Genomic DNA, 12,646 nt, shown 5'->3' with positions numbered 1-12,646 from the left:
CAAACAAAAGACCCACCAAACAAAAGATCCACCAAACAAAAGACCCACCAAACAAAAGACCCAAGAACCAGACCACACCAAGACATTTTGACATCAGTGTGACAGGAAAGTTGCATGTCATTGTTAAATGACAGTAGGTTGTCGTAAGACAAAGCTGCATGAAGTGTGAACTACAGTTTTCTTGATCCATAAAACAATGTGCATTTGGAGAATGCGGGCATGGATCCCACTACCTCACGCATGCAAAGCATTTGACCTAATTCACCAGCAGTTTGGAATTTCCACAAGAAGCAACCAAGAGTGTCCAGTCTTGTCAGGCTATGCTCTTGGTTGACTTGTTAGTTTACGCGCCAGGCACCATTGACAATTTACATGCATGTGACTCAGAATTTTGACACTCAAAATCTACATATTAGACAGTACGGGGATCGAATCCATGACCTTGGCATTATTAGCACCACACTCTAACCTACTGAGCTAACCGCTCACTAGCTATTGCACGCAATTGTTGAGATGCACCAAGCCTCTGCAAGTGCTGGTGCGTAAACTAACAAGTCAACCAAGAGCATTGCCTGACAAGACTGGACACTCTTGGTTGCTTCTTGCGGAAATTCCAAACAGCTGGGGAATTTGATCAATTGGTAGCATGCTATAGGTATTGGGGTCAATGCCCGCATTCCCCAAAAACAATTTTTTTTGTGGATCCAAGAAAGCTTCAGTTCACACTTCATGCAGCCTTGTCTTACGACAACCTAATTTCATGTCACAATGACAAGCAACTTTCCTGTCACACTGATGTCAAAATGTCAGATGAAAAAGCAAAGCATTACTTACTTTCAAAGGAGCAGCGTAACACACACCATTGAGATCCACAAAGAAAGCTGTGGATAGTTTCCTTGAAGCCAGAGCATAAAGAAAGAACAAATACAAATCCCGAAAACCAGGATCGAACCAGGGACTTTTAAATCTTCAGTCTAACGCTCTCCCAACTGAGCAATTTCAGCAATGCACTTAACATAATTATGTGGCACCATTGACAATTTACATGCATGTGACTCACAATTTTGACACTCAAAATGTACATATTAGCCAGTACGGGGATCGAACCCATGACCTTTGCATTACTAGCATCAGACTCTAACCAACTGAGCTAACCGGCCACTAGCTTTTGGGTGCAATTGTTGAGATGCACTGAGCCTCTGCAAGTGCTGGCACGTAAACTAACAAGTCAACCAAGAGCATAGCCTGACAAGACTGGACACTCTTGGTTGCTTCTTGCAGAAATTCCAAACAGCTGGGGAATTTGATCAATTGGTAGCATGCTATAGGTATTGGGATCGATGCCCGCATTCCCCAAAAACACATTTTTTTGTGGATCCAAGAATGCTCCAGTTCACACTTCATGCAGCCTTGTCTTACGACAACCTACTGTCATGTAACAATGACTAGCAACTTTCCTGTCACACTGATGTCAAAATGTCAGATGAAAAAGCAAGACATTACTTACTTTCAGAGGAGCAATGTGGCACACACCATTGAGGACCACAACAAAGCTGGGGATAGTTTCCTTGAAGCCAGAGCATAAAGAAAGAACAAATACAAATAACAGGGATTGAACCAGGGACTTTTAGATCTTCAGTCTAACGCTCTCCCAACTGAGCTATTTCAGCAATGCACTTAACTTAATTATGTGGCACCATTGACAATTTACATGTATGTGACTCACAATTTTGACACTCAAAATCTACATATTAGCCAGTACGGGGATCGAATCCATGACCTTGGCATTATTAGCACCACACTCTAACCTACTGTGCTAACCGCCCACTAGATATTGCACGCAATTGTTGAGATGCACCATGCCTCTGCAAGTGCTGGCGCGTAAACTAACAAGTCAACCAAGAGCATTGCCTGACAAGACTGGACACTCTTGGTTGCTTCTTGCGGAAATTCCAAACAGCTGGGGAATTTGATCAATTGGTAGCATGCTATAGGTATTGGGGTCGATGCCCGCATTCCCCAAAAACACATTTTTTTTGTGGATCCAAGAAAGCTTCAGTTCACACTTCATGCAGCCTTGTCTTACGACAACCTACTGTCATGTCACAATGACAAGCAACTTTCCTGTCACACTGATGTCAAAATGTCAGATGAAAAAGCAAAGCATTACTTACTTTCAGAGGAGCAGCGTGACACACACCATTGAGATCCACAAACAAAGCTGTGGATAGTTTCCTTGAAGCCAAAGCATAAAGAAAGAACAAATACAAATCCCGAAAACCGGGATCGAACCAGGGACTTTCAGATCTTCAGTCTAACGCTCTCCCAACTGAGCTATTTCAGCAATACACTTAACTTAATTATGTGGCACCATTGACAATTTACATGCATGTGACTCACAATTTTGACACTCAAAATCTACATATTAGCCAGTACGGGGATCGAACCCATGACCTTTGCATTACTAGCATTAGACTCTAACCAACTGAGCTAACCGGCCACTAGCTATTGGGTGCAGTTGTTGAGATGCACTGAGCCTCTGCAAGTGCTGGCACGTAAACTAACAAGTCAACCAAGAGCATAGCCTGACAAGACTGGACACTCTTGGTTGCTTCTTGCAGAAATTCCAAACAGCTGGGGAATTTGATCAATTGGTAGCATGCTATAGGTATTGGGATCGATGCCCGCATTCCCCAAAAACACATTTTTTTGTGGATCCAAGAAAGCTCCAGTTCACACTTCATGCAGCCTTGTCTTACGACAACCTACTGTCATGTAACAATGACTAGCAACTTTCCTGTCACACTGATGTCAAAATGTCAGATGAAAAAGCAAGACATTACTTACTTTCAGAGGAGCAGCGTGGCACACACCATTGAGGACCACAACAAAGCTGGGGATAGTTTCCTTGAAGCCAGAGCATAAAGAAAGAACAAATACAAATCCCGAAAACCGGGATCGAACCAGGGACTTTTAAATCTTCAGTCTAACGCTTTCCCAACTGAGCAATTTCAGCAATGAACTTAACTTAATTATGTGGCACCATTGACAATTTACATGCATTTGACTCACAATTTTGACACTCAAAATGTACATATTAGCCAGTACGGGGATCGAACCCATGACCTTTGCATTACTAGCATCAGACTCTAACCAACTGAGCTAACCCGCCACTAGCTTTTGGGTGCAATTGTTGAGATGCACTGAGCCTCTGCAAGTGCTGGCACGTAAACTAACAAGTCAACCAAGAGCATAGCCTGACAAGACTGGACACTCTTGGTTGCTTCTTGCAGAAATTCCAAACAGCTGGGGAATTTGATCAATTGGTAGCATGCTATAGGTATTGGGATCGATGCCCGCATTCCCCAAAAACACATTTTTTTGTGGATCCAAGAAAGCTCCAGTTCACACTTCATGCAGCCTTGTCTTACGACAACCTACTGTCATGTAACAATGACTAGCAACTTTCCTGTCACACTGATGTCAAAATGTCAGATGAAAAAGCAAGACATTACTTACTTTCCGAGGAGCAGCGTGACACACACCATTGAGGACCACAACAAAGCTGGGGATAGTTTCCTTGAAGCCAGAGCATATAGAAAGAACAAATACAAATGCCAAAAACCGGGATTGAACCAGAGACCATTAGATCTTCAGTCTAACACTCTCCCAACTGAGATATTTCTGCAATTCACTAAACTTAATTATGTGGCACCATTGACAATTTACATGCATGTGACTCACAATTTTGACACTCAAAATGTACATATTAGCCAGTACGGGGATCGAACCCATGACCCAGACCAAGACCAAGACCCAGACTAAGACCAAGAACAAGACCAGACCAAGAACAAGACCAAGACAAGACAAGACCAAGACCAAAACCAGGCGGAAGGGTAGCCTAGTGGTTAGAGCGCTGGACTAGTAATTGAAAGGTTGCAAGTTCAAACCCCCAAGCTGACAAGGTCTTGGTGTCTGGGTCTTGTCTGGGTCAAACAAAAGACCCACCAAACAAAAGACCCACCAAACAAAAGACCAACAAAAGACCCACCAAACCAAAGACCCACCAAACCAAAGACCCACCAAACCAAAGACCAACAAAAGACCCACCAAACCAAAGACCCACCAAACAAAAGATCCACCAAACAAAAGACCCACCAAACAAAAGACCCAAGAACCAGACCACACCAAGACATTTTGACATCAGTGTGACAGGAAAGTTGCATGTCATTGTTACATGACAGTAGGTTGTCGTAAGACAAAGCTGCATGAAGTGTGAACTACAGTTTTCTTGGATCCATAAAACAATGTGCTTTTGGAGAATGCGGGCATGGATCCCACTACCTCACGCATGCAAAGCATTTGACCTAATTCCCCAGCAGTTTGGAATTTCCGCAAGAAGCAACCAAGAGTGTCCAGTCTTGTCAGGCTATGCTCTTGGTTGACTTGTTAGTTTACGCGCCAGGCACCATTGACAATTTACATGCATGTGACTCAGAATTTTGACACTCAAAATCTACATATTAGCCAGTACGGTGATCGAATCCATGACCTTGGCATTATTAGCACCACACTCTAACCTACTGAGCTAACCGCTGAGCTAACCGCTATTGCACGCAATTGTTGAGATGCACCAAGCCTCTGCAAGTGCTGGCGTGTAAACTAACAAGTCAACCAAGAGCATTGCCTGACAAGACTGGACACTCTTGGTTGCTTCTTGCGGAAATTCCAAACACCTGGGGAATTTGATCAATTGGTAGCATGCTATAGGTATTGGGGTCGATGCCCGCATTCCCCAAAAACAATTTTTTTTGTGGATCCAAGAAAGCTTCAGTTCACACTTCATGCAGCCTTGTCTTACGACAACCTACTGTCATGTCACAATGACAAGCAACTTTCCTGTCACACTGATGTCAAAATGTCAGATGAAAAAGCAAAGCATTACTTACTTTCAAAGGAGCAGCGTGACACACACCATTGAGATCCACAAAGAAAGCTGTGGATAGTTTCCTTGAAGCCAGAGCATAAAGAAAGAACAAATACAAATCCCGAAAACCAGGATCGAACCAGGGACTTTTAAATCTTCAGTCTAACGCTCTCCCAAATGAGCAATTTCAGCAATGCACTTAACATAATTATGTGGCACCATTGACAATTTACATGCATGTGACTCACAATTTTGACACTCAAAATGTACATATTAGCCAGTACGGGGATCGAACCCATGACCTTTGCATTACTAGCATCAGACTCTAACCAACTGAGCTAACCTGCCACTAGCTATTGGGTGCAATTGTTGAGATGCACTGAGCCTCTGCAAGTGCTGGCACATAAACTAACAAGTCAACCAAGAGCATAGCCTGACAAGACTGGACACTCTTGGTTGCTTCTTGCAGAAATTCCAAACAGCTGGGGAATTTGATCAATTGGTAGCATGCTATAGGTATTGGGATCGATGCCCGCATTCCCCCAAAACACATTTTTTTGTGGATCCAAGAAAGCTCCAGTTCACACTTCATGCAGCCTTGTCTTACGACAACCTACTGTCATGTAACAATGACTAGCAACTTTCCTGTCACACTGATGTCAAAATGTCAGATGAAAAAGCAAGACATTACTTACTTTCCGAGGAGCAGCGTGGCACACACCATTGAGGACCACAACAAAGCTGGGGATAGTTTCCTTGAAGCCAGAGCATAAAGAAAGAACAAATACAAATGCCAAAAACCGGGATTGAACCAGAGACCATTAGATCTTCAGTCTAACACTCTCCCAACTGAGATATTTCTGCAATTCACTAAACTTAATTATGTGGCACCATTGACAATTTACATGCATGTGACTCACAATTTTGACACTCAAAATGTACATATTAGCCAGTACGGGGATCGAACCCATGACCCAGACCAAGACCAAGACCCAGACTAAGACCAAGAACAAGACCAGACCAAGAACAAGACCAAGACCAAGACAAGACAAGACCAAGACCAAGACCAAAACCAGGCGGAAGGGTAGCCTAGTGGTTAGAGCGCTGGACTAGTAATTGAAAGGTTGCAAGTTCAAACCCCCCAAGCTGACAAGGTCTTGGTGTCTGGATGTTGTCTGGGTCAAACAAAAGACCCACCAAACAAAAGACCCACCAAACAAAAGACCCCAGACCACACCAAGACATTTTGACATCAGTGTGACAGGAAAGTTGCTTGTCATTGTTACATGACAGTAGGTTGTCGTAAGACAAAGCTGCATGAAGTGTGAACGACAGTTTTCTTGGATCCATAAAACAATGTGCTTTTGGAGAATGCGGGCATGGATCCCACTACCTCACGCATGCAAAGCATTTGACCTAATTCCCCAGCAGTTTGGAATTTCCGCAAGAAGCAACCAAGAGTGTCCAGTCTTGTCAGGCTATGCTCTTGGTTGACTTGTTAGTTTACGCGCCAGGCACCATTTACAATTTAAATGCATGTGACTCAGAATTTTGACACTCAAAATCTACATATTAGCCAGTACGGGGATCGAATCCATGACCTTGGCATTATTAGCACCACACTCTAACCTACTGAGCTAACTGCTCACTAGCTATTGCACGCAATTGTTGAGATGCACCAAGCCTCTGCAAGTGCTGGCGCGTAAACTAACAAGTCAACCAAGAGCATTGCCTGACAAGACTGGACACTCTTGGTTGCTTCTTGCGGAAATTCCAAACAGCTGGGGAATTTGATCAATTGGTAGCATGCTATAGGTATTGGGGTCGATGCCCGCATTCCCCAAAACCCCTTTTTTTTTGTGGATCCAAGAAAGCTTCAGTTCACACTTCATGCAGCCTTGTCTTACGACAACCTACTGTCATGTCACAATGACAAGCAACTTTCCTGTCACACTGATGTCAAAATGTCAGATGAAAAAGCAAAGCATTACTTACTTTCAGAGGAGCAGCGTGACACACACCATTGAGATCCACAAAGAAAGCTGTGGATAGTTTCCTTGAAGCCAGAGCATAAAGAAAGAACAAATACAAATCCCGAAAACCAGGATCGAACCAGGGACTTTTAAATCTTCAGTCTAACGCTCTCCCAACTGAGCAATTTCAGCAATGCACTTAACATAATTATGTGGCACCATTGACAATTTACATGCATGTGACTCACAATTTTGACACTCAAAATGTACATATTAGCCAGTACGGGGATCAAACCCATGACCTTTGCATTACTAGCATCAGACTCTAACCAACTGAGCTAACCGGCCACTAGCTTTTGGGTGCAATTGTTGAGATGCACTGAGCCTCTGCAAGTGCTGGCACGTAAACTAACTAGTCAACCAAGAGCATAGCCTGACAAGACTGGACACTCTTGGTTGCTTCTTGCAGAAATTCCAAACAGCTGGGGAATTTGATCAATTGGTAGCATGCTATAGGTATTGGGATCGATGCCCGCATTCCCCAAAAACACATTTTTTTGTGGATCCAAGAAAGCTCCAGTTCACACTTCATGCAGCCTTGTCTTACGACAACCTACTGTCATGTAACAATGACTAGCAACTTTCCTGTCACACTGATGTCAAAATGTCAGATGAAAAAGCAAGACATTACTTACTTTCCGAGGAGCAGCGTGGCACACACCATTGAGGACCACAACAAAGCTGGGGATAGTTTCCTTGAAGCCAGAGCATAAAGAAAGAACAAATACAAATCCCGAAAACCGGGATCGAACCAGGGACTTTTAAATCTTCAGTCTAACGCTTTCCCAACTGAGCAATTTCAGCAATGAACTTAACTTAATTATGTGGCACCATTGACAATTTACATGCATTTGACTCACAATTTTGACACTCAAAATGTACATATTAGCCAGTACGGGGATCGAACCCATGACCTTTGCATTACTAGCATCAGACTCTAACCAACTGAGCTAACCGGCCACTAGCTTTTGGGTGCAATTGTTGAGATGCACTGAGCCTCTGCAAGTGCTGGCACGTAAACTAACAAGTCAACCAAGAGCATAGCCTGACAAGACTGGACACTCTTGGTTGCTTCTTGCAGAAATTCCAAACAGCTGGGGAATTTGATCAATTGGTAGCATGCTATAGGTATTGGGATCGATGCCCGCATTCCCCAAAAACACATTTTTTTGTGGATCCAAGAAAGCTCCAGTTCACACTTCATGCAGCCTTGTCTTACGACAACCTACTGTCATGTAACAATGACTAGCAACTTTCCTGTCACACTGATGTCAAAATGTCAGATGAAAAAGCAAGACATTACTTACTTTCCGAGGAGCAGCGTGACACACACCATTGAGGACCACAACAAAGCTGGGGATAGTTTCCTTGAAGCCAGAGCATATAGAAAGAACAAATACAAATGCCAAAAACCGGGATTGAACCAGAGACCATTAGATCTTCAGTCTAACACTCTCCCAACTGAGATATTTCTGCAATTCACTAAACTTAATTATGTGGCACCATTGACAATTTACATGCATGTGACTCACAATTTTGACACTCAAAATGTACATATTAGCCAGTACGGGGATCGAACCCATGACCCAGACCAAGACCAAGACCCAGACTAAGACCAAGAACAAGACCAGACCAAGAACAAGACCAAGACAAGACAAGACCAAGACCAAAACCAGGCGGAAGGGTAGCCTAGTGGTTAGAGCGCTGGACTAGTAATTGAAAGGTTGCAAGTTCAAACCCCCAAGCTGACAAGGTCTTGGTGTCTGGGTCTTGTCTGGGTCAAACAAAAGACCCACCAAACAAAAGACCCACCAAACAAAAGACCAACAAAAGACCCACCAAACCAAAGACCCACCAAACAAAAGACCCACCAAACAAAAGACCAACAAAAGACCCACCAAACCAAAGACCCACCAAACAAAAGATCCACCAAACAAAAGACCCACCAAACAAAAGACCCAAGAACCAGACCACACCAAGACATTTTGACATCAGTGTGACAGGAAAGTTGCATGTCATTGTTACATGACAGTAGGTTGTCGTAAGACAAAGCTGCATGAAGTGTGAACTACAGTTTTCTTGGATCCATAAAACAATGTGCTTTTGGAGAATGCGGGCATGGATCCCACTACCTCACGCATGCAAAGCATTTGACCTAATTCCCCAGCAGTTTGGAATTTCCGCAAGAAGCAACCAAGAGTGTCCAGTCTTGTCAGGCTATGCTCTTGGTTGACTTGTTAGTTTACGCGCCAGGCACCATTGACAATTTACATGCATGTGACTCAGAATTTTGACACTCAAAATCTACATATTAGCCAGTACGGTGATCGAATCCATGACCTTGGCATTATTAGCACCACACTCTAACCTACTGAGCTAACCGCTGAGCTAACCGCTATTGCACGCAATTGTTGAGATGCACCAAGCCTCTGCAAGTGCTGGCGTGTAAACTAACAAGTCAACCAAGAGCATTGCCTGACAAGACTGGACACTCTTGGTTGCTTCTTGCGGAAATTCCAAACACCTGGGGAATTTGATCAATTGGTAGCATGCTATAGGTATTGGGGTCGATGCCCGCATTCCCCAAAAACAATTTTTTTTGTGGATCCAAGAAAGCTTCAGTTCACACTTCATGCAGCCTTGTCTTACGACAACCTACTGTCATGTCACAATGACAAGCAACTTTCCTGTCACACTGATGTCAAAATGTCAGATGAAAAAGCAAAGCATTACTTACTTTCAAAGGAGCAGCGTGACACACACCATTGAGATCCACAAAGAAAGCTGTGGATAGTTTCCTTGAAGCCAGAGCATAAAGAAAGAACAAATACAAATCCCGAAAACCAGGATCGAACCAGGGACTTTTAAATCTTCAGTCTAACGCTCTCCCAAATGAGCAATTTCAGCAATGCACTTAACATAATTATGTGGCACCATTGACAATTTACATGCATGTGACTCACAATTTTGACACTCAAAATGTACATATTAGCCAGTACGGGGATCGAACCCATGACCTTTGCATTACTAGCATCAGACTCTAACCAACTGAGCTAACCGGCCACTAGATATTGGGTGCAATTGTTGAGATGCACTGAGCCTCTGCAAGTGCTGGCACATAAACTAACAAGTCAACCAAGAGCATAGCCTGACAAGACTGGACACTCTTGGTTGCTTCTTGCAGAAATTCCAAACAGCTGGGGAATTTGATCAATTGGTAGCATGCTATAGGTATTGGGATCGATGCCCGCATTCCCCCAAAACACATTTTTTTGTGGATCCAAGAAAGCTCCAGTTCACACTTCATGCAGCCTTGTCTTACGACAACCTACTGTCATGTAACAATGACTAGCAACTTTCCTGTCACACTGATGTCAAAATGTCAGATGAAAAAGCAAGACATTACTTACTTTCCGAGGAGCAGCGTGGCACACACCATTGAGGACCACAACAAAGCTGGGGATAGTTTCCTTGAAGCCAGAGCATAAAGAAAGAACAAATACAAATGCCAAAAACCGGGATTGAACCAGAGACCATTAGATCTTCAGTCTAACACTCTCCCAACTGAGATATTTCTGCAATTCACTAAACTTAATTATGTGGCACCATTGACAATTTACATGCATGTGACTCACAATTTTGACACTCAAAATGTACATATTAGCCAGTACGGGGATCGAACCCATGACCCAGTCCAAGACCAAGACCCAGACTAAGACCAAGAACAAGACCAGACCAAGAACAAGACCAAGACAAGACCAAGACCAAAACCAGGCGGAAGGGTAGCCTAGTGGTTAGAGCGCTGGACTAGTAATTGAAAGGTTGCAAGTTCAAACCCCCAAGCTGACAAGGTCTTGGGTGTCTGGGTCTTGTCTGGGTCAAACAAAAGACCCACCAAACAAAAGACCCACCAAACAAAAGACCCACCAAACAAAAGACCAACAAAAGACCCACCAAACCAAACAAAAGACCCACCAAACCAAAGACCCACCAAACCAAAGACCCACCAAACAAAAGACCCACCAAACCAAACCAAAGACCCACCAAACAAAAGACCCACCAAACAAAAGACCCACCAAACAAAAGACCCAAGAACCAGACCACACCAAGACATTTTGACATCAGTGTGACAGGAAAGTTGCATGTCATTGTTACATGACAGTAGGTTGTCGTAAGACAAAGCTGCATGAAGTGTGAACTACAGTTTTCTTGTATCCATAAAACAATGTGCTTTTGGAGAATGCGGGCATGGATCCCACTACCTCACGCATGCAAAGCATTTGACCTAATTCCCCAGCAGTTTGGAATTTCCGCAAGAAGCAACCAAGAGTGTCCAGTCTTGTCAGGCTATGCTCTTGGTTGACTTGTTAGTTTACGCGCCAGGCACCATTGACAATTTACATGCATGTGACTCAGAATTTTGACACTCAAAATCTACATATTAGCCAGTACGGGGATCGAATCCATGACCTTGGCCTTATTAGCACCACACTCTAACCTACTGAGCTAACCGCTCACTAGCTATTGCACGCAATTGTTGAGATGCACCAAGCCTCTGCAAGTGCTGGCGCGTAAACTAACAAGTCAACCAAGAGCATTGCCTGACAAGACTGGACACTCTTGGTTGCTTCTTGCGGAAATTCCAAACAGCTGGGGAATTTGATCAATTGGTAGCATGCTATAGGTATTGGGGTCGATGCCCGCATTCCCCCCCCAATTTTTTTTTGGTGGATCCAAGAAAGCTTCAGTTCACACTTCATGCAGCCTTGTCTTACGACAACCTACTGTCATGTCACAATGACAAGCAACTTTCCTGTCACACTGATGTCAAAATGTCAGATGAAAAAGCAAAGCATTACTTACTTTCAAAGGAGCAGCGTGACACACACCATTGAGATCCACAAAGAAAGCTGTGGATAGTTTCCTTGAAGCCAGAGCATAAAGAAAGAACAAATACAAATCCCGAAAACCAGGATCGAACCAGGGACTTTTAAATCTTCAGTCTAACGCTCTCCCAACTGAGCAATTTCAGCAATGCACTTAAAATAATTATGTGGCACCATTGACAATTTACACGCATGTGACTCACAATTTTGACACTCAAAATGTACATATTAGCCAGTACGGGGATCGAACCCATGACCTTTGCATTACTAGCATCAGACTCTAACCAACTGAGCTAACCGGCCACTAGCTATTGGGTGCAATTGTTGAGATGCACTGAGCCTCTGCAAGTGCTGGCACATAAACTAACAAGTCAACCAAGAGCATAGCCTGACAAGACTGGACACTCTTGGTTGCTTCTTGCAGAAATTCCAAACAGCTGGGGAATTTGATCAATTGGTAGCATGCTATAGGTATTGGGATCGATGCCCGCATTCCCCCAAAACACATTTTTTTGTGGATCCAAGAAAGCTCCAGTTCACACTTCATGCAGCCTTGTCTTACGACAACCTACTGTCATGTAACAATGACTAGCAACTTTGCTGTCACACTGATGTCAAAATGTCAGATGAAAAAGCAAGACATTACTTACTTTCCGAGGAGCAGCGTGGCACACACCATTGAGGACCACAACAAAGCTGGGGATAGTTTCCTTGAAGCCAGAGCATAAAGAAAGAACAAATACAAATGCCAAAAACCGGGATTGAACCAGAGACCATTAGATCTTCAGTCTAACACTCTC

Source organism: Oncorhynchus kisutch, unplaced genomic scaffold (genome assembly GCF_002021735.2).
Source record: "Oncorhynchus kisutch isolate 150728-3 unplaced genomic scaffold, Okis_V2 scaffold824, whole genome shotgun sequence".
Lineage (NCBI taxonomy): Eukaryota > Metazoa > Chordata > Actinopteri > Salmoniformes > Salmonidae > Oncorhynchus > Oncorhynchus kisutch.
This window is presented reverse-complemented; position numbering follows the sequence as displayed.